This window comes from Bos mutus, chromosome 24 (assembly GCF_027580195.1).
Source record: "Bos mutus isolate GX-2022 chromosome 24, NWIPB_WYAK_1.1, whole genome shotgun sequence".
NCBI classification, from domain to species: Eukaryota; Metazoa; Chordata; class Mammalia; order Artiodactyla; family Bovidae; genus Bos; species Bos mutus.
The window spans coordinates 33,505,148-33,528,465 of NC_091640.1; positions in this window are offsets into that span (position 1 = coordinate 33,505,148).

Below are 23,318 nucleotides of genomic sequence, written 5' to 3' on the forward strand. Positions count from 1 at the left end.
ACCCAGGCCCCCGGCATTGGGAGTGCAAACTCTGAGCCACTAGAGCACCAGAGAAGTCCCAAAGTAGACTTTTGAAGGTGGCAATTCAAATGAAACTGATAAAGTTGTATACACTTTTTTTTTTTTTGTATACACTTTTTTGCAACTCAAATACTAGGAGTGACATTGCCGTAATTTTCCAAAATGGTGAGTAACTGTAGGTAAAGTTCTAACACACAAAAAAATTAGTCTCCCTCAATCTACTCAATAGCTGCATTCCTGGAAAATCTAGTGTATATAAAAACCATGCAAAATTACTTTCTGTTCCTTTGTAAAACATAGTTAGGTTTTAGGCCCAGATGATTATAATGAGGTTTTTTTGCTTACTTACAATATATGTTTTAATGACAGGTTAGGAAGAGATTCAGGATGCAGGACAAGTCTTTGTCCTGGGCAACTGCCTTACACATGGCAGGTGCCTTTCGTCCCTGGCCCCACATGTTAAATGTCAGTAGTGTTCCCCATTCAGATCATTATGACAACTAGAAATGCCCCTCCCATTTCTAAAACCCTTAGGATGGTAACCTCCAGGGAGAACACTGCTCATCTGCAGCCACCCTCAGAACCACCAAGTGGAGGGCAAGGCTTGGTGGATGAGCAATGGAGTCCCAAGGCACGCATAGTCCAGCTGAGGAATCTTGCAATCGAGTCTGGACTGAGCAGTTTGGAACTGAAGAACCTTGATTTTCCCAGAAACGAAGGCTCAGGAAACACATAGGCATTGAATACCTAAGTTCCTCATCAGGGGTGCCAGCGTGGCACTGTGGCTCTCCAATTAATGGCTGAACTGCAGGAGGTTTCGGCCTCTGGCATCACTGTCCCCCGCCCCCTCCACCCCTATCAGTGAGGTGGCACCTTCTCCAAGGGCCAATGGGCCATGTGGTACTTGGCTGATCTGCCCAGGTTGGGGCATGTCAAGCAGTCCATGGCTGCTCACCTTCCTGTAAAACTCACTCTCCAAGTCTCAATATATCTTAAGGGTGAGGAGTTAAACACAGCAGTCTGTTCACCATAGCCAAAAGGTGGAGGCAAACCGAGTGTCCTTCCATGGATGAATGGGGCCCCAAATGTGGCCCATACATACAGTGGAATATTAGTCAGTCTTAGGAAGGAAGGAGATTTTGGCACATGCTACAGCGTGTGAATGAAACTTGAAGACATCATGCTAAGTGAAACAAGCCAGTCACAAAAGATAGATACTGTTAGATTCCGGTCTCTAGAGCAGTCAAATTCAGAGACAGGAAGTGGAATGGTGGTTGCCAGACGCTGGGAGAAGGGAATGGGGAGTTATTGTTGAATGGGGACAGAGTTTCAGTTTTGCAAGATAAAGAGAGTGCTAGAGATGGACGGTGGCCATGACTGCACAACACCGTGAAAGGTACTTAATGCCGTTGTACTGCACTCTACTGTACTTAATGCCACTTAAGAATGGTTAAGATGGTAGATTTCATGTCAAGTGTATTTTAGCACAAATAAAAATTTAAAACCAAAGAATGAAGGCACTGATGGAAAGACTGGGAAGCAAGTATGGACTCTGCCATTGACCAGGTTGTTGTGGATCTTGGCCAGGTTAACCTCTCTGGGTCTTAGTCTCCATACCTGTGAAACAGGGATAGCAATGTACTCTTCTTGGGGTGGGAGTGCATTACCAGATTCACCCAGGATCGTGTGTGTGTAAGCCACGGGGCAGGCTGTCTACACTCAGGAAACATGGTTGTTATTATGCATGCACGTTTCACTTACTGCTACTGAAAGCAATCTTTTCCCCTCAGACACTCCCATAGAAGCATTTGGGGGTGTCCAGCCCAACAGCAGGGTTAGATGGACATTAACAAAGAAAAATGACTGGAGACTGGAGACCCAGGGAAGTGTGAGTAGAAGCTTCCTGGGTCTTCCTGCCTGGGGATCGGCATCCTTCTCACCCACAGTGAACCATCCTCAGAAGTGTTTTAGGTAACTTCGCTGTATCTAGAGAAAGCCCTTCTTATCCAACCCCCCTCCCAGAAGGACACATCTCCTTAAGTGTAAAACCTTCACTATTCCCATTTAGACTCTCAAGGAGAGTTGATAATTGTTGTTGACAGCAGCAAGTGTTCATTTTCTTTTGTTTTGGTTAAACAATAATTTGATTGGAAAAAATGCTTCCTGGTGCAGTAATTAATGATCGGCTGGAGCTGATAACACCAGAGGTAAAAGCAAAAGGCACTTAACCCAGCTAGTCATTAGCTACCAGGAAAAATGTTAGACCTGGAGGGTAATCTGTGCTGGTACAAACTCTAAGATTAGTAGGAAGAAAGAGGAAAAAAAAAAAAACAAACCCTAAGCCATTTCTTTTTGTGAAATGAAAAGTTTAAAAATGGAGCATTTTTGTTGCCATAGACACCATTCCTGGCTCTGGGCTGTCCTCCACGCCTGAACCCAGCCACACAGCAATTAGACACAGTTCTCAGCAGGGCAGCGAAGCCTCCCAAGTACCTATAATGAATATCTGTAGCTCCAGGCTTCCGCGGAAATCCTCAAGCCTTCACTTGTCACCGTAATTTCCTTGGGAAGTGTTTCTAATTACACATTTCTTGCTGCCTGCTCCAGGTCAAGTCTTCTTGTGTACAATATACGAATTACATAAAACCTCAAAACGGTGAGGGGGACCCTGGAGTGGTCCAAAGTGCTCTGTAGTTGTTTTTTAACTTAGTACTTAAGCATTACTGGGTTTAACAGGGCATCATTTGCATGAGCAAAAATAATGTTTAAAGAACAGCACGTGCCTTGTTTTTTATAAATCTCTGTAGAGGTCAGACCCATTTCAGCAAGACATTTATATAGTAACAGAATCTCCATGGCCAACACATGCTCTGTTTCTTTTAAGTGCTATAGCAGGGTCCGTGTGAAGAGGAACTTCATTCTTTTGTATTATCTCCTGGGGCCTGCCACTTAGGGGACTCCTGGCAGTTTAGTTTCCTGGAGGTGGACTCTTAGTTTTGGTAATTCTCCAAGATGTCAATCTCCGCCCACTGTTCTTAGAGAAAATTGAAGTCAAGTTAAATCTCAATCCAGATGCTACTGTATGGACGGTAATTTTTCTTTGGATTTGAATAAATTGGAGGATATTCTAGCTCTTGAAGAAGAGGCAAAAATAGGTTTTCTAAAAGGGTGGGTTTGTTTGGACTGGGGGTTCCCCTCCTTACAGGGGAGCTCTAAGTTCCACTAACCTCTCTAACTTGCCTTGGAGTACTGAGTCAATGCTCACAGGTAGGGACCCTCTGAGCACCTTGGTAGGGCTGAGGAGTTGGGCTCAGCAGAGCTCCCAGGCAGTGTCCATTTGGGGAGGGCTGGTCCTGGCCCCAGCTTGCAATTGATGCTGACGCAAGAACATGCTGTGACCCTGGTCCCTAAGGAGTCTCAGCAGAAAGTGGCAGCTGCTGCAGGATATGGCATTCGCTCCAGGCTCACCTCTGCCCACTGGCTCCTCCTCCCAGTTTCTAAATGTTGATACCTAGGGCTCAATCCAGAACCTCTTTTCTCTGCCTATACTCAATTCCTAAGTGACCTCATCCAGTGACAAGGCCCTAAATTAATACTGTCTGTAGGAAGATTGTGTTTTCCAGAGTTGGCCCCAACAGTGATGTCTCCATCCTCTATGCTCATCTACAATGTGGTCGTCACACTCTTTCCATGGAGAGAAGGGATCTTTATCAACCACCCTCTCATCCCACCTTGAATCCTGGCAGGCTCTAACTCTTCGGTAGCCCACAGAATGCAGTGGGAATGATTTCTGAGGCTAAGTTAGGAAATATCTTGTTTACTGATAGTCTCACCTTTTGAAGCCCTGAGCTGCCATGTAAGTAGTCCAACTACCCCAAGACTGCCATGATATAAGGAGCTCAAGCCACATGGAGAAGCCACATTAAGTGTTCCAGTTGACAGCCTCTGCTGAGGTCCCAGTGATTAGCCAGAGTCAACGGTCAGATTTATGAATGAGGACATTTCCAGGTGGTTCCAGCCCCAGCCATCATGTTGCTCCCAACACTTGAGTCTTCCAAGCTCAGACCCCAAAATTGTAAAGTAGGAACTACACTTTCCTGCTATATGCTGCCTCTGAATTTCTAACCCCCAAATTGATGGGTAGATGAAATAGATTTTTTTAAGCTATGTTTTGGGGTCATTTCTTTTTTTAAAAAATACGTATTTATTTGGCTGCACTGGGTCTTAGTTGCAGCATGTGGGATCTAGTTCTCTGACCAGAGATTGAACCTGTACCCCTTGCAGTGTAAGCATGGTGTCCTAACCACCGGAACTCTTTTACATCTTACTTCTCTTTAATCCCTCAAGTATATTTATATATATTCTTGAGAATATACGGAGTTGCCCAACTCTCTCTCTATATACGTGGAGTCCAGTGACTATAAATTTCTCAAGGAACAGGACTTTTTCTTTGATTCATCACTGTTGCTTTTCTGCCCTGGTCTTTGCACCATTCATGTGTGTTCATTACGCTGTGTGTGCTGGTGGAATTCATGAAGAAGCAATTGTATCCAGTGTGTGTTTTACCTATATTTAATAACCCTGGAATGTAGTAGCTGCTCAATTAATACATGTGCTTAGTGACTGGATCATGATCTACTAACTGCAGGACATGTAAGGGGGAAGTAAGCATAAGAGCTGGTCTTGGCCTTCAGTTACTGTTTATGCCTTGCCCAACAACGAAAGAGCTATCCCAAGGCAGTATGTGATTGTGATTGGTTGACAAAAGTCTGTGGGATGTAGAGAAAGCTTTTCTAAGCCTATATAACCAAAGTCATAAAATATAAAGGAGAAGACTGTTTGTACTGCATAAAAATGAAACATTCTGCACATTTAAAAAAAATCATAAATATGTTTTTAAGGCAAATGGAAAGCCAGGAAAAACTTGTCGATGTATTAGCAGAGATATAAAATATTTTTAATATTTCAAGAGATATTCTATGTCAATAAGAAAAAGATGAATAGTTTTCAGTTAGGGAAACAATGTAAACACTCAAAATAAACAAAAAATGTAAATTGTGAACAAAAGGGAAAAAACCTTCAATCTTATTAGCCCATAGAAATTCATAGTAAAACCACACTAAAATAACATGTTTCTTTTATCAAATTGGCAAAGTATTTTCCTTAAGATAATCTGTAATGTTTGGCAAGATTAGGAAGGCTGAAAATTGATGTTTAAAGTTGCATGTCAAAAACCTTTCAAATGGTCATGCATTTGAACGTCCAGCATTTCAACATCCCCAAATTTACGCCTAAGAATTTATTGCTGAAGTTTGCCAAGATCTGTACACAAGATACTTCATGAAGTACTGATCTTAATAGCAGAAAATTGGGATTAATGTCCAGCCATTGGGATTTAATTGGTTAAATCATAACACCACTCTGTAATATAACATTATATAATCATTTCAAGTGCTGATCTGAAATAATATTTAGTGAAGTGGGAACATATTCATGTTATACAGTTAAAGATTCAATGTATCAAGCAAATGTAGAGTCATGTTTTTTTCATCATATATATATTTCCATCATCAAAAAGATGCATAGAAGAAGCCTAGAAAGATTTACATCAAAATTTTCAGAATTCTGTGATTTTATTTTTTCTTACCTTTTTTGTGTTTCTAAGTTTTCTACACTAATGCTCTTTTATATTCAGAAAAAAAAAATACCATTATTTCTTTTAAGCTGTATAGAAGGTTGCCCCTGCAGGGAAGGTGGAAATGCCAGTTCTGATTGCTTCCTTTGAAAATCTCTCAAGGCGCCACGGGCACACATTTATAAGAGCCCATTCTGTCCTGAGAATAGAGTGGGTGTGGGAGGAATTTGGGTGAATGTTTTGTGCTCGAAGCTCAACCTGTAGCAAACCTTTAGGACTGTGGGAATACGTGCTTTGCATTCTGCAGAGCTGACAGATGTAAGTCAGGTTTCTTCTCTGTCTGTCTCTGTCATGTGAAAAGATCTGTGAATGGAGGGCTTCATTAGTCTCAATGCATCTCCAACCCCATCAGGAGCTTTTCAGTTTCATGGGCAAGTGATTTGCTTTTTTTTTTTTTTTGGCTCCTGATAGAAATAAAGAATCGATACAATTAGTTGTGTGTACTGCACTTGAGGGTGGAGCTGCAGTGAATTCCAACATTCTGCAGCAAATGAGATGGGTGTGAGAAGTGAGACAGTCACAGGGAAGCAAAGTTGACTGGTTTTCTCCTTTATCTGGCCCTTAGTTTTACAAGGATACAAAAAAATGATACAAAAAAGTCTGATGGGAATAGTCTGTAAAACTAAAAACAACATCACCAGTGGTTCAGCCTTCATGAATTCCTCTGACTGTATTTCCAAATGTAAATCCCTGTATATAAAACCTTCCTGTATAAGACCATCCTTTTCCGCTTTGGGGACCCCTGAAACAAGTGACTATAATAGGACAGAAAGAAGGAAAATGTTTTTAAAATATGTGTGTTTAGATGCTCACATCAAATGTGATCAATTCACAATGCAGGATACCACCTGTGTATAGATACAAACAAAAGCATTTCCTTTGCTCCAAGGGATCTTTTCTCCATTTTATTATTGCTAGTATAAAAGATCCCTGGATTGGGAAGATCCCCTGAAGGAGGAAATGGCAACCCGCTCCAGTATTCTTGTCTGCAAAATTCCATGAACAGAGGAGCAGTCCATGGGGCCACAAAGAGTCGGACACAACCGAGCAACTGAGCACACTGTAAAAGTTCAGGAAATGTCTTAAAATGCACGAGTGGCTTTGCTGACATTTTATGAGATTTCTTTTGGATTCAGGAAGCTTTAAATGACTCTGTACAGATGTTTCTAGAAGGTTTATGGCTCTTCTTCGAAGTTTCCGGAGAGTGGTCAGCTCCACATCACACCTCAGGGGACCCAAGGCTCATGACAATGAAAATCAAAGGCGGCTTTCTCTCAATTTTCTTTGGGCTTGAAAATTGGAAACACCACGAAAGACAATAAATTCAGTGACAAATCAGACTGGTGTCTTCCCTGTGCCAGCAACCACACCCACAAGCTGTCATGATGTGGTGTGTTACAGCCTTTGACCTGCTGGAGTTTATAGTTGGGGGTGAGGATGGAGCCAGGGAGGGGACATTCATTTTAATAGGCTTCTGAGTGTTTCCATTCTTATTTCATTCTTGGGTGAGCAGAAGGAAATGGTTTTCAACAACCTCTGTGATAAAACTATTTGCTTATTCAACTCAGCTCTAAAAATGCTAAAGGACGATTTAATGGTCACACAAAGTCCCCCAGCTATTTCTCTCTAAATATACTTCACATATATGAGGCAGGAATCTCTCTCCTGCTTTCCTCCACACTCTCCCCAAGTTCCTCCCAAACTGGCCTACCTTGGCTCTTTTCTTCTCTCTCCTTTTTCTCATCCTTTTCCAGTGGATTTTTCCTTCTCTCTGCTCTTCCCCTATAAATCAAATCAGCCTACCTTGGCCTTTCTCAATTTCCTCCTTTAGCCTAACACCACCCACAAAGCCCAGTATCTACCAGGAAAGAGAAAATTCTCTTACTGGGTGTGGTAACTCCAAGTATTAGATATGGTTAACTCACCCGACAGATGAGAAACCTGGAGATAGAGAGGGAAGATAACTTAGCCAAATTCACACAGCTCACAAGCAGCAGAACCAGTCTTCAAAATTCCTCATTCCAAGGACTGCCTCGCGGTCCGGTGGCTGAGATTCTTTGTTCCCAATGCAGGGGCCTGAATTCAATCCCTAGTCCGGGAACTAGATCCCACATGTGGCAACTAAGAGTTCACATGTCACAACAAATGATCCTGCTTGCCATAACTAAGACGCAGTGCAAGAAAAGAAAAACTATCAGTTCCGTTCAGTCACTCAGTCATAGCCAACTCTTTGTGACCCCATGGACTGCAGCACACCAGTCTTCCCTATCTATCACCAACTCTTGGAACTTGCTCAAACTCATGTCCATAGAGTCAGTGATGCCATCCAACCATCTCATCCTCTGTCACCCCCTTCTCCTGCCTTCAGTCTTTCCCAGCATCAGGGTCTTTTCCAATGAGTCAGTTCTTTGCATAAGGTGGCCTAAGTATTGGAGCTTTAGCTTCAGCATCAGTCCTTCCAGTGAATTTTCAGGACTGATTTCCTTTAGGATCAAATGGTTTGATCTCCTTGCAGTCCAAGGGACTCTCAAGAATCTTCTCCAACACCACAGTTCAAAAGCATCAATTCTTCAGGGCTCAGCCTTCTTTATAGTCCAACTCTCACATCCATATATGCCTACTGGAAAAACCATAGCTTTGACTAGACAGACCTTTGTTGGCAAAGTAATGTCTCTGCTTTTTAATATGTTGTCTAGTTTGGTCATAGCTTTTCTTCCAAGGAGCAAATGTCTTTTAATTTCGTGGCTGCAGTCACCATCTGCAGCGATTTTGGAGTGCAAGAACATAAAGTCTATCACTGTTTCTGTTGTTTCCCCATTTATTTGCCATGAAGTGATGGGACCGGATGCCATGATCTTAGTTTTTGAATGTTGAGTTTTAAGCCAGCTTTTTCACTCTCCTCTTTCACTTTCATCAAGAGGCTCTTTAGTTCCTCTTCACTTTCTGCCATAAGCGTGGCATCATCTGCATATGAGGTTATTGATATTTCTCCTGGCAATCTTGATTCCAGCTTGTGCTTCATCCAGCCCAGCATTTCGCATGATGTACTCTGTATAGAATTTAAATAAGCAGGGTGGCAATATACCACCTTGATGTACTCCTTTCCCAATTTGGAACCAGATTGTTGTTCCATGTCCAGTTCTAACTGTTGCTTCTTGACCTGGATACAGATTTCTCAGGAGGCAGGTCAGGTGGTCTGGTATTCCCATCTCTTTCAGAATTTTCCACAGTTTGCTGTGATCTACATAGTCAAAGGCTTTGGAATAGTCAATAAAGCAGAAGTAAATGTTTTTCTGGAACTGTCTTGCTTTTTTGATGATCCAATGGATGTTGGCAATTTAATCTCTGGTTCCTCTGCCTTTTCTAAATCCAACTTGAACATCTGGAAGTTCACAGTTCACGTACTTTTGAAGCCTGGCTTGGAGAATTTTGAGCATTACTTTACTAGCGTGTGAAATGAGTGCAGTTTTGCAGTAGTTTGAACATTCTTTGGCATTGCCCTTCTTTGGGACTGGAATGAAAACTGATCTTTTCCTGTTCTGTGGCCACTGCTGAGTTTTCCAAATTTGCTGGCACATTGAGTGCAGCACTTTCATAGCATCATTTTTTAGGACTTGAAGTAGCTCAACTGGAATTCCACCACCTCTACTATCTTTGTTTTCAGTGATGCTTCCTAAGACCCACTTGACTTCGCATTCCAGGATGTCTGGCTCTAGGTGAGTGATCACACCATCGTGATTATCCGAGTCATGAGGATCTTTTATGTATAATTCTTCTGTGTATTCTTGCCACCTCTTCTTAATATCTTCTGCTTCTGTTAGGTCCACACCATTTCTGTTCTTTATTGTGCCCGTCTTTGCATGAAATGTTCCCTTGGTATCTGTCATTTTCTTAAAGAGATCTCTAGTCTTTCCCATTCTACTGTTTTCCTCTATTTCTTTGCACTGATCACTGAGGAAGGCTTTCTTGTCTCTCTTTGCTATTCTTTGGAGCTCTGCATTCAGATGGGTATATCTTTCCTTTTCTCCTTTGCCTTTAGCTTCTCTTCTCATAGAAAAACTATGACCCGGTGCAAATTAAAAAAAGAAAAAAAACCTCATTCCAATGCTTGGATTGTTTCCAAGGTGCAAGGGGAGGCCTTCAGGGAGGGCTCTAGGGGGTGGGGGTGGTGAGGGACAGAACTAAGTCATATTTATCGACAGCCACATCCTCTCAGCTTTGCCAGGCGGCTTCTGCGCTCTGGACAGGAAACAGCTCTCTCCCAGGAAGCTCCCTGTGGTGTTTGTCTCAGGCAACACAGACACTGTGGAAAAAAGCATTTTTTCTTTTGTTCTCAGAGGTCTGTATCTGTCTAGCTCCAGGGGGACACTCACACTGTTTTCCCATGAATGGTGCCCCCTAGAGTTGTGTGAGGGCTCAGCCTTGTCTCCATGGTCACTTTATTTCTCATGGTGCTTTTTTGGGAGATCTTTAGAGGAGGACTGTGACATCTGCCCTTGGAATGTTTTCAGCCCTGCTGAGGTTCAAAGCCCACATCTGTTCTGGGGTCTTTAAGTTTTACATTTTTGTTAATTTTTGGCAGCACTGTGTAGCATGCGGGATCTTTGTTCACCAACCAGGGATTGAACCTGTGCCCCCTGAAGTGGAATCTCGGAGTCTTAACCACTGGACTACCAGAGAAGCCCCACGTTCTGGGGTCTTTTGCTTCTGGATCTTCCCAGTTCTCTCTGACACTTTGGACGGGGACCAATAACCTAAGCTTAAAACTCACATTGTCTTAAGAACCTAGAGGCAACCCCTCCTGTAGCAGGAAGTATTTCAAAGGCTCTGAGAAAAACAAATCCCAAAGTGTATGTGTGAATATATGACCAGATTGTCTAGAGGTTACTGTTGCATAAAATTCAGAAATGACCACTTTCAGGTGAGAATCTGCGAGTAATTTTGGTGAATGTTGGGAGTGGGGCTGGGAAGAGCAGGAAGTGAGGAGACTTCAAAGTTTCTGTAGAAATAATTTGAGGGAGGGGGCATCTTCTCTCCTTTTGTCCCTCTTAGGTAGGTCTCCTGACTTTGCTGGGCCCATGAGAGTCTAAACACCACTTTCCTGGGGCCGAAGGGCCATGGGAGTTTTCTAGTTGAACAGCTTGGGAGTTGGTGACCAATGGGAAGACCAGTGTCAGTGAAAAAAGCAGTTTTGATCTGTAGATGAAAGGTGGCTTTAAATGAGCAAAACTCCCTGTACTTGGGGTTTGAATAAGCCTGGGCATCCTAACCATTTTTAGTACCCATTTTTTAACATGATGACCGATCAAGAGACAACTGACTCACAAGAGCCAGAAGGGAAGGGAAGCTGAAGGAGGTTTCTAGAAACCATTTCTCAGGGCCAACTTTCATCTGCCAGCCAGCTTTCTAAGTGAGATTAGAAGTATTGAAGCAAGAAGAAGGGAATTATGGGTTTTGTTCCTGTGTGAGTGTGTGTGTGTGTGTGTGTGTGTGTGTGTGTGTAAGTTGCTTCAGTCATGTCCGACTCTTTGCGATCCCATGGACTGTAGCACACCAGGCTCCTCTGTCCATGGGATTCTTCAGGCAAGAATACTTGCATGGGTTGCCACACACTCCTCCAGGGGATCTTCCTGACCCAGGGGTTGAACCCAGGTCTCTTATGTCTCTTACCTGGCAGGCGGGTTCCTCACCAGTAGAACCGCCTGGGAAGCCCTATAAACCTGTGGGGTCTGCACTAATTCAGTGTGGTTAGTGTCCGAACTGAATGGAATGGAATTGTAGGACACCCGGTTGGTGCGAGAAGAGCTGGAAGATTGGTTGGTGCAGAGTTAAGTGAAAAAAACCTCATTTAGTGTCAGATGTGGTATGAATGGAAACTGTACACCTCATTACAAGTGTTCTCTCTTTTTTTGACAAATATCATATGATATTGCTTACATGTGGAATCTAAAAAACAGGCTACAAATGACCTTATCTAAAAAACAGAAATATAGTTACAGATGTAAAAAATAAACTTAAGGTTAACAGGGGTAAGAGGGGGAGGAATAAATTGGGAGATTGGGACTGACATATACATAGTACTGTATATAAAATAGATAACTAATAAGGACCTAGTGTGTAGCCCAGGGATCTCTACTCAGTACTCTGTAATGGCCTATGGGGAAAGAATCTTAAAAAGAGTGACTATATGTATAACAGATTCACTTTGCTATCCACCTGAAACTAACACAGCATTGTAAATCAACTGTATTCCAGCAACAATTTTTAAAAAAAGTTTAACAGGAGTCCTTTTTTGAGAACTGAAAATTCTGGAACCTTGAAGCAATAAGCACTGAGGTTTTGAATAAAGCAGGTGGGGACAATTATTAGCCTTTTGGCTCTTTCTGTGCTTTCACTCTTGGACAAGCAGATAAAGGAAGATAGTTTTAAACAGCCAGTTTGATAAGACTATTAAGTTTGTTTGAGGTTTAAGGGGGGTGGTTTTATTTTTTTAAAGATAAAATAACGGTTAACCCCTACACCATGTTGTGGGGGTCATGCTGGCTGTGTTGTCCTGGCTTGATCAACAGTGGGAGACACTCTGCAGCCTGGGGTCCAGAAGTGACCTGCTGGCTACGTTGATGCTGCTGGACAAACAGCTGGGCTGTAGACCACAGGCTTGAGAAATGTTTTCCCAGCCGGGCCAAGGGAGGCTACGCACTGCTGTGGTTTGTTCATCTGTTTTCTTCATCCTGTGCAGAAAAGGCAGGTCCAGCAGAGGCTGTTGTCACAAATCCATACTATGTACCTAACATTCAAAGTTCCTCACATACCTTTATGCCATATAAAAATAACATTCTATGTGTAATTTATGTTTCTTAGAATCTAAGTATGTTCACTATGCAAAGATGAGTTCATAACATACTCTCTAATCCTAGGTGAAGAATGTTTAAGAAACCAGACAAGATTTTAGACAGAAGCACACTTGCTTTCTCAATGAGCAAAACTCCATGTGCCTGGGGTTTGAATGAGCCTGAACTTCATAACTCATTTTAATACTTGTCTTTGATCTGTTTTTTGCCTAATGATCAATCAACAGACTTTTGAGTGACTACTTGAAGAAACTTTGATGTAGAAAATGCTAGGCTAGAATCATTACCTCATGTCCTGTTGGGACTCTATGGAAAAGTATTCTTTCTAGTTTTGTGTTCAGGAAAAATCCCTTCATCAATTTGAGTCAGTATTAGCAATTCAGAATCTACTAAAATATGGAACAGAATAAACTTGAAAAAGCTGAGGATGGTCTTTCTAAAAACTCATCAACACATTAAAGTGATGTGTCCAAGATGTGATCTTCCCAGAAACTGCCTACAAAACTGTCTTCATAGAAACTGTCTAGTTTCCCCCTCCCAGAGTGGTTTTTCTTTTTTTCTCTCAATGGTAGTACACAAACAGCATCAACTGCTTTGAGTTGCCAGTTGTTTTTCTCAAGGAAAACATGCTGTTGTTATCAAGAATCTGTTGTGCAATGTTTATAGCTTTTCCAAGTCTCTTCATTAAGAGAAATGTGCTCCAGGGCTTCCCTGATGGCTCAGTAGTAAAGAATCCTCCTGCCAATGCAGGAGACACAGGTTCGATCCCAGATCTGGGAAGATTTCACATACTGCAGAGCAACTAAATCTGTGTGCCCCAGCTATTGAGCCTGTGCTCCAGAGCCCAGGAGCGGCAACTCCTGAGCCCATGTGCTACAACTTCTGAAGCCTAGGCGCCCTGGAGCCTGTGCTCCTCAACAAGAGAAGCCATTGCAGTGAGAAGCCTATGCACTGCAACTCACCCACTCACCGCAACTAGAGAAAAGCCAGTGCAGCAACAAAGACCCAGCACAGCTAAAAATAAACAAATAAATAAAATTACTTTAAAAAAAAGAGAAATGTGCTCCAGCAGGCACAATAACAGCTCATCCACACACACACACACACACACACACACACACACACACACACACATCCTTATCCTTCAAAAACTCAGAACATTCATGCCTGTATCAACATGATTTCAGATAAATACCAACCCACGAACCCAAACATCATGTTGGCAGCGCCAGTAAACAAAGAAAAAGCACAGTGTTCAGCTTGGCCTCACCTCATCCGCCTCCACGGGCACTATATTTTAATGCATTTTTATTAGGTGGCCAACCCTGTCATAATTTGTGTCTGCTTGGGTGTCTTACTAGGAAGTACAGTTCTGATTTTTAGAGGAAAAAACTATTCTTTAAATTGCAGAACTGTGAATGGCAGTAACTTATGGCAAAAAAGGTGTATGATATGTAGTTTTTTAAAATCTCGTTTAGGGACCTCCTGACTGTCCAGTGAAGAATCTGTGCTTCCATTGCAGAGGGCGCAGGTTTGATCACTGGTGGGGGAACTAAGATCCCGTAGGCTGCGTGGCAAGGTCAAAAAAGAAAAATAAATAAAAAATCATGTTTAGAAGAAACACAGTAATTTGTTTCAGGCTATCATGAGTATTACAGCCCCAATATATACGTGAATCACAGAACAGGGCCTTTTTGGTTACAATTTGTGTCATGACCCATTTAGATTTATTAACTCTTGGTGGAGCTGATGTAGCAATGCTTTAAAAAAAAAAGATAAATTGAACATTTATTTAATCTCTAAAATACTGTATATAAACAGCACTTTCCATGACTAAAGTCCCCCAACTCCCACTTAAAAACATGCATAGTATTTTCTCCATGTACATGGATTGACTTTTTGTCTGGACTGTAAGCTTCTTTTTTTAAGTGAAGTATAGGTGCTGTGCAATATTATATTATATTCTGAAACTAATTATTATATTAGTTTCAGATGTACATCTTAGTGTTTCACCATTTATGTACAGTGTGACTTGATCATCACAATAAGTATAGTAATGGTCTGTCAGCAGAGAAAGTTATCACAATATTATTGACTACATTCTTTATGCTGTGCATTATGTCCATGTGACTTATAAATCACATCTTCCTTATCCAGTTGTCTGTCGATGGACTCTTAGGTTGTGTCTGTATCCTGTCTATTGTTAATCGACGAGGCGTAGGTGTGCAAATTAGTGTTTATTCATTCAGCCACCCTGTGTCTTTTGGTTGGAAGGCTTTAGTCCATTTACAAAGTAATTATTATTAGGGATGTTATGCATTGCCACTTTAATTGTTTTCTGATAGTTTTTGTAGTTCCTCTCTGTTGCTTATTTCTTCTGTCCTCTTCCCTTGTGATTTGATGACTTTCTTTACTGTTACGTTTGTATTCCTGTCTCTTTATTTTTTGTGTGTGTCTGTTATAGATTTTTGGTTTGCAATTACCATGAGGTTCATATAAAACAGCCTATGTGTTAATGTATAGCAGTCTGCTTCAAGTTGATGGTCACTTAGTTTTGAGCACTTTCTAAAGGCACTACATTTTTACACCCCCTCCCACATTTGTTTTTGGCATCATATTTTACAGTTTTTAATTTTGTGTATCACTTAACTCCTCATTTTAATTTGAACATTTTTAAATATTTGTTTGTATTTATTTGGCTGTATGAGGTCTTAGCTGCAGCATACAGAAGGTTTAGTTGCCACATATGAGCTCTAGGTCTCTGCCCAGGGATGGAACCCAGGCCCCCTGCATTGGAGGCATGGGGTCTTAGCCACTGGACCACCAGGGAAGGTCCCGATTATTTTAAATGCAGAGAGTTTTACTACTTTTGTCTTTTAACGTTCATACCACCTCTACTATGTGTTTGCCTTTACCAGTGAGATTTTTTTCTCTCAGAATTTTCTTGTTTTGAGTTATGGCCTTTTCTTTTCTGTTTAAAGTTCCTGTAACTTTTCTTGTAAGGCCAGTTTAGTGGTGATGAATTCCTTTGGCTTTTGCTTGTCTGGGGAACTATCTCTCCTTCAATTCTGAATTATGACCTTGTCAGGTAGAGTTTTCTTGGCTGTGAGTAGTTTCCTTTCAGGACTTTTAATAAATGATGGCCATCATTTCTGACCTGTAAAGTTTCTGCTGAAAAATCAGCTGATAGCTCATTGGGGGGGTTCCCTTGAATGTAGCTAGTTATTTTTCTCTTGCTGCTTTTAAGACTGTCTCTTTAACGTTTGACAATTTAATTATAATTATTTAATATTAATTACTTAAACATATTTAATAATAATTACGATTTATCTTGGTGTTGATCTTTTTGAGTTCCTCTTGCTTGGGACTTTCTGTGATTCCTGAATGTAGATGTCTGTTTCCTTTACTAGGTTGCTGCTGCTGCTGCTGCTGCTGCTGCTGCTGCTAAGTCCCTTCAATCGTGTCCGACTCTGTGCAACCCCGTAGACGGCAGCCCACCAGGTTAGGGAAGCTTTTAGCCATTATTTCTTCAAATAGGTTTTCTGTCCCTTTCTCTCCTCCTTCTGGGACCTGGTAATATGAATGTTAGTACAGTTGATGCACTCCCAGAGGCCCCTTAAACTATGTTGACTTTTAAAAATTCTTTCTTTTTGCTGATTTCCACTTCCATGTTTTCCAGGTCACTGATGTGTTCTGCATCCTCTAATCTGCTATTGATTCTCTCTAGTCAGTTATTGTATTCTTCAGTTCTGACTGGTTCTTCTTCCTGTTTCCTATCTCTTTGTTGAAGTTCTCACCGAGTTCATCCATTTTTCTCCCAGTGAGCATTTTTGTGACTGTTTCTTTGAACTTTTTATCTGGGGAAATTGCCTATCTGTTTCATTTCGTTATTTTTCTGAGATTTTTTGCCTTTCTTTCATTTGGAAGGTGTTCCTTTATCTCCTCATTTTACCTAAGTCTTTGAGTTTGTTTCCATGTATTAGGTATATCAGCTACATCTTCAGGTCTTGAAAGAGTGGTCTTATGCAGAAGATGTCTTGTGGGGTCTTGGGTCATCATACTCCCTGGTCATCAGAGCCAGATCTCCAGTGGCTGTGTGTGGGCCATGACTGCTGCAGGTGCATTGGTGGGCGGGGTTGGTTCTTAGCCATCTGGCTGAGTGGTCCTGTCACAACTGCTGCCGTTGTGCAGATGTGCAGTCCTGGCCCCCAGTGTTGCAAGGCCTGGCTGTGACTGTTGCAGGAACTCTGGTGTGCAGGACTGCCCCCAGAAGCTGAAGCCACTCCATGGAGTAGGCACTGCTGCTGGCCAGGGCGACCTCTTGGGTGGGGCAGGGAGGGAGCCACTTTGGCTGGGGTAGACTGGTTGGGCAGGGTAACTTGTCAGAGGAACACCAGGGCAGATGCATGGTGTTAGCTAGTCTGATGAATCATGACAGTCATGGCACCATCCAGCACCAGGCCAGCTAGGTGGAAAGAGAATTTTTTAAATGGCACCTGCCAGCACTCTGGTCTTAGAGAAAGTCCCACCCAATCCCTCCCCTCCAGCACATGCCCTAAATTAGTCAATGAGTCACCTTCTCATATGACCCAGGAACTTTCCAAGCTGCTGCCTCTGCCCTGGGACTCACAGCAAGTAAGTCTGTGCCCAAGCCCTTCAAGATCAGAGTCTCAGGGGACTTGCCTGGTGGCTCAGTGGTTACGACTCTGAGCTTTCAATGCCGGGTTCCTGGATTTGATTCCTGGTCGGGAAACTAAGATCCCACATGCCGTGGGTCATGACCAAAAACAAACAACTGAAAAATGATCAGAGTCTCAGTTTCCCACAGGCCTCCAGCTCCCTTGCACATAGATCCTCTGGTTTTCAAAGCCAGGTGTTGGTGGCAGGGTAGGGGGTGGTGGTGGGGAAGCAGAAGAGTTTCGGAGGATTCATCTTCTCTGTGTAGTCCTTTCTGCAGGGGGCTTCATCAGCTCTGATAGCCCTCCTCCTTTTTGGGTGCTGCACAGGGAGGTGTGACTTCCGACTAGACTTCATCTCTGCCCCTCCAGCCTGTCTCACCGTGGCCTTTTCTTCCTATCCTTAGTTGTAGAAAGTCGTTTCTGCTGGTCTTTAGGTGGGTCTCAGGGCTAGTTGTTCTCCATGCATTTGTAAGTCTGGTGTGTCCGTGGGAAGAGGTGAGCACTTGTAGGTCTAGTGTATCCGTGGGAGGAGGTGAGCTCAGGATCTTCCTACCTGATCTGGAAAACTCATGATCAATGCTTTATAAGCTGATTCCAGATGCCACATTGCCACTGGTTCAGTTACCACCACTTTAGCAAATATTTTTCCAAAACATTCCAATCTACTGTGCGTGATGCATTTAAGTGAATTTCTCTATCAGGTTTGGTGCCAACTTTTAGAAAATAAAAAATGACTAGATACAAAGATCTGTATCAAGGCCTGGAGAGAAATAGAGAACATTTTTGGATAAATTTTCCCTTGGATTTGATTACATGAAAGCACCCAGGGACTCCCCTGGTGAGCCAGTGACTAAGACTCCGTGCTCCCAGTGCAGGGCTCCTGGTTCAATCCCTCAGGGAACTAGATCCCACATGCCACAACTAAGAGTTCGTATACTGCAACTAAATCACGCACGCTGCAGCGAAGACCTAGGCCAGCAAAATGAGTAAATACATAAATGGAACATTTTTAAAAAGGAAAGCACTCACAGACTATGATCTCAGTTCCCTGTCCAGATAAAATGCTGCACTCCTTCCCTTTCTTGGGAATGTGTCTGAGCAGTTTGTCCAAGGGTGACCAGTGACACTTGTATCAGGCCAAGGCACTGAGGCAATTGGCCAGAAGAGATTCTGAGAGATTTGTGGCCAGAGGACAAGAAGACCCAAGAGCCTGAGCAGTAATGAGTCAGAGGCAGGTGTACTGTAGAAGTCCAGAGCCCAGAAATACCCAGGGGCTGAGCAAGGCAAGAAGGCCAGACTCTAAGCACATACCTGCTAGGAAAGCTGGTAGGGTGTCTAAGGCCTAAGTCAAGACATGGTCAAAGGATGAGGGCTTTTTTTGTTTTCTTTCTTACCCCCACCCAATTATATGTGTGTGTATATATATATATATATATATAGTCCATGGGGTCACTAAGAGTCGGAAGCGACTGAGCGACTTCACTTTCACTTTTCACTTTCATGCATTGGAGAAGGAAATGGCACCCCACTCCAGTGTTCCTGCCTGGATAATCCCAGGGACGAGGGAGCCTGGTGGGCTGCAGTCCATGGGGTCGCTAGGAGTCAGACACGACTGAGCGACTTCACTTTCACTTTTCACTTTCATGTGTTGGAGAAGGAAATGGCAACCCACTCCAGCACTCTTGCCTGGAAAATCCCATGGATGGAGGAGCCTGCTGGGCTGCAGTCCGGGTCGCTTCAGTTTCACGACTTTCACTTTCACTTGTCACTTTCCTGCATCGGAGAAGGAAATGGCAACCCACTCCAGTGTTCTTGCCTGGAGAATCCCAGGGAGGGGGAGCCTGGTGGGCTGCCGTCTATGGGGTCCCACAGAGTCGGACACGACTGAAGCGACTTAGCAGCAGCAAATGTATATATATATATATATACACATATAGTTGTCATTCTGTTGTTAAGTTGTATCCAACTCTTTGCGACGCCACTGACTGCAGTACACCAGGCTTCCCTGTCCTTCACCATCTTCTGGAGTTTGCTCAAATGTTTGTTCATTGAGTCAGTCCATCCAACCATCTCATCCTTTGTTGCCCCTTTCTCCTCTTGTCCTTAATGTTTCCCAACATCAGGGTCTTTTCCAATGAGTCGGCTCTTTTCATCAAGTGGCCAATCAGTACCAGTCCTTCCAGTGAATATTCAAGGTTGATTTCATTTAGGATTGACTGGTTTGATCTCCTTGCTGTCCAAGGGACTCTCATGAGTCTTCTCCAGAAAGAATTGAAAGCATCAGTTCTTCAGTGCTCAGACTTCTTTATGGACCAACTCACATTGGTACATGACTGTTGGAAAAACCATACTTTGGACTATATGAACCTTGGTTGGCAATGTGATGTCTCTGCTTTTTAATATTTTAATACACTGTCTAGGTTTGTCATAGCTTTTTTTCCAAGGAGCAAGTTGCTGTCTGAGCTATGAGAGAAGCTATTTATATATACATATATATATATATATTTGCTGCCCCAGGTCTTACTTGTGGCACATGAGATCTTTGATCTGCATTTTGGCATGCAGGATCTAGTCCCCTAACAGGATTCAAACCTGGGCCCCCTGTCTGTATTGGGAGCAGGGATTCTTAGCCACTGGACCACCAGGGAAGTCCCCCTACTCCCTAATTCTGTGTTTTCCACAAAATGTTTTCTCCTTTTAATGGTTACTTAAACCCTGCCTCTCTCTTAAGATCAGGGTTACATCGCCTTTTGGTTCACCTTTTGCTGACTTAAGCCACAACTCTTTCTCTCCTTGGCTTTTGCTATTAACCATCTATGCAACTCACTTAGAACTTAACCTGATGGTGTTCTTCTGACCTTCAGAATTGTTGTTTCAATGTGTCTTGTTTCCCCAAACCAGACTAGAAGTTCCTTGAAGTTAGGACCTGATCCACAGTGTGAGAGACCGGACACAGACTTGAAGTCAGGCTTGCTCACCCACTGACAGAGCTATGCATGCTCAGTCGCTCAGTTGTGTCTGACTTTTTGCGACCTTATGCACTTTAACCCACCAGGTCCCTCCATCCATGAGATTTTCCAGGCAAGAATACTGGAGTGACGTGCCATTTCCTCCTCCAGGGGAATCCTCTTGACCCTGTGTATCCTGCATTGGCAGGCAGATTCTTTACCACTGAGCCACCTGGGGAGCCTCTGATGGTGCCATTGGCCTGTGGTTTATTGCATTTTTCTGAAAGGAGATAAGACGGCTCCCAGAGCCTGAGGCAAGGGTTGCGTTTTCCTGGCTGAGTAGTCCTGGCACAGCCTCCCTGGGGTCTGGGTATAATTTTCTGGTGGTGTTTTCTCATGATTTACCCTCTTACCATTTTGCTCTCCAGCTTCTTTTAACCACACTTGTGTTACCTTTTCTAGGTTAAAGGAGATTCTACCTTCTTTCTGTGATCTGCAAAAGTTAGATTGTTATTGCACCTCAATATAATGCTGACTTTTGAACTTGGCAAGTGTCTAATCATTCAATTTTTGGCTTTCTTGAACCTTTTCTCACAATCTCATGTGAGTCTTTATTATTTATTCTTTACTATTTATCCTTCCCATCCATGGGCCATGTGCTTTTCAGGTCAGGTTAATAGAAGAGTTCCTTGGTGTCCACTGTGGCACTTTGGTTTCAACAGTTCAGTGGGGGTGCAGCTGTCACTGGGAGGACAATTATATGGCCCTTGGGCTAAAGGATTTTTAGCATCCCTGGCCTTCTAACAGTGAGGACCAGCATTGCCCCCAGATATTTCAACAAGCAAAAATGTCCCCACCAATTTCCCAATGGTTCCTTGTTGAGTCACATGATTTTTGATGCTGCCTCCTCACCCCACACTCTAACAACACTCACTTTCTCTCTAAATGGGATTGTTTGTGCCTCTGCCAATAGACTGTTTCTTTTTTGAAAGCTTGTCATACCTTTAAGTTATTCTTCCTTTCAGAGGTTTTATTTTTGCTTTGGAATGAGTCATGTATTATTTTGTTTTACTTATTATTATGGGAATAGTCAAACATACTCAAATGGAGAAAGTAACAAAATGAACCCCCATGGATCTATCATCTAGTTTCAACAATGATCAGCTCATAGATGATCCTGTTTTTTTCTCCACCCCCACCTACCACTCTCCACCCACTTCCTGCTGCCATTAGATAATTTTGAAGCAAATTACAGACATCATTCATTGTACACAGCATTTAGATAAGCTTTCAGACATCTGTTTTGATTTTTGAAGACAGCAAGGGTTAAGGTGAAACACTTGGTTAACTCCAGGACTCCACCCCTCCACACCCAGGCACATTCCTTCTGACTCGGCTAACTTCCTTGCTTCCTCTATATTCTGAGGCGAAAATGCCAAGACAAGTCAAGAATTTATCAGATGCTCTGTTTTTTAGTGAAGGGAGACTTGAAGCAGCTGTTTGGTTCACGCAGATCTTATCGCTCCTCTGTGTTTTTTCTGTGCTGGTTTGGTGACTTGTAGTAGCAGCTGACCTCCACATCTTCTCTAACATAGTTTAACACTATCCAAATATCATTTCTATTTCTACCTCCCTTTGTATTCCCTGAAAAATTTCCCACCAGGCTGGGAATCTGAGTGTGTACTTTAACCAGCCTTCCTGTTTTATTTTTTTGTCTCTCCTGATAATTTGGAAAAAGATATGTCTTTCTGCTGATGTACTCGAGTTACAATTCCATTCCAGTGCTTAATGAAGTCAAAGAACCTGCTTGTCAGTTGTGACTCTAAGAATATTTTGAAAATGAGGAGAACACATGTTGAGTCAGTTAATGGTTGAGTGCTAATAGGCAACGGAGATCAGATTGATTGGTTTTGTCATGAATGGTTCTTAAGTGATTTAAGACAATCAAATGGTCTGTCCTGCCTTCTTCCTTCACAGCCTCGTGGGATGAGTTTGCTGACTATTTCATTGCCCAGTGGTTAGAATTGATTAACCCTGCTGACTTTGGGGCAGCTCTTTGAAAACAAATTGATGAGCCATGTAAGCACTAAGCTTGACCCAGAGCACTCCTAAGTGCCAAACCATTGACTCTGAGCCCGCTGGGCTCTTCAGTTTATTCGGGGAGAAATGACCTTGACCTGGAATGCAACTTTTCTGCCAGCCTCTCACTGAATGATGGCTATCCCCTTGGATATTTTTCCCCAAATGTAACTCCCCATCCAACTTCTTGCCTCTAGATGCGCATTTAAGAAGAGGATAGATCTGTGTTACAAACAGCTTGAAGGTCTCCTGTACACCTACACTGCAGTCAAATCCAGCGAAAGGAAGAGGATGTTAAATGTTCATGTCAGACACTCCAAAGGAATGCTTAGATTGTTATATTCAGTTAGTAAGTGCAGTGTTGTTTAGAAGAGTCTTGTCAGAATACTTTTTCAAGTTCCACTCCTAAAAAGACGAAATTTTGACGGATTTATCTTCTTTTGTACTTATAACATTTAGCCCCAGATTTGAGAGCACAGTGGTATTTTTATTATCATTATTATTGACTTTAGTCAAATACAGAGGGTGATTTAAGGAACTTAAACTAAAATCAAGCAAGCAGTTCATTAGCACAGAATCTAGAATTCTATGTCTCTGCTAGAATAGAGTGATTTGCCAAAGTTGTCCACTCATTCTATCTGCTTTTGCCAAAGCTATAGTTTATAATAAATTCAGTCTAGTGTGGCCATTTACATAGTTGGCAGCACACGGGTAGGTCGCCACCTTGAGCTGCAGAGTGGAAGGGCTTTGAGACAAAAAGAGATGCTCTTCCACAGGACTTCCCTGGCAGTCTAGTGGTTAAGACTCTGTGCTTCCAACGCAGGGGCATGGGTTCAATCCCTGGTCGGGGAAATAGGGCCCCACATGCCATGTGGTGCAGGGGCCCTCCCCCCAAAAGGTAAAAAGATTCTTATCCTTGCCTGCCTCTCTGAGATGTTGCGGCAGCTAAAAGAGCAAATGTATGTGAAAGTTCTTTGTAAGCTGTAAAAGTGAAACTGTTAGGCTTTCAGTCCTGTCCAACTCTTTGCAACCCCATGGACTGTAG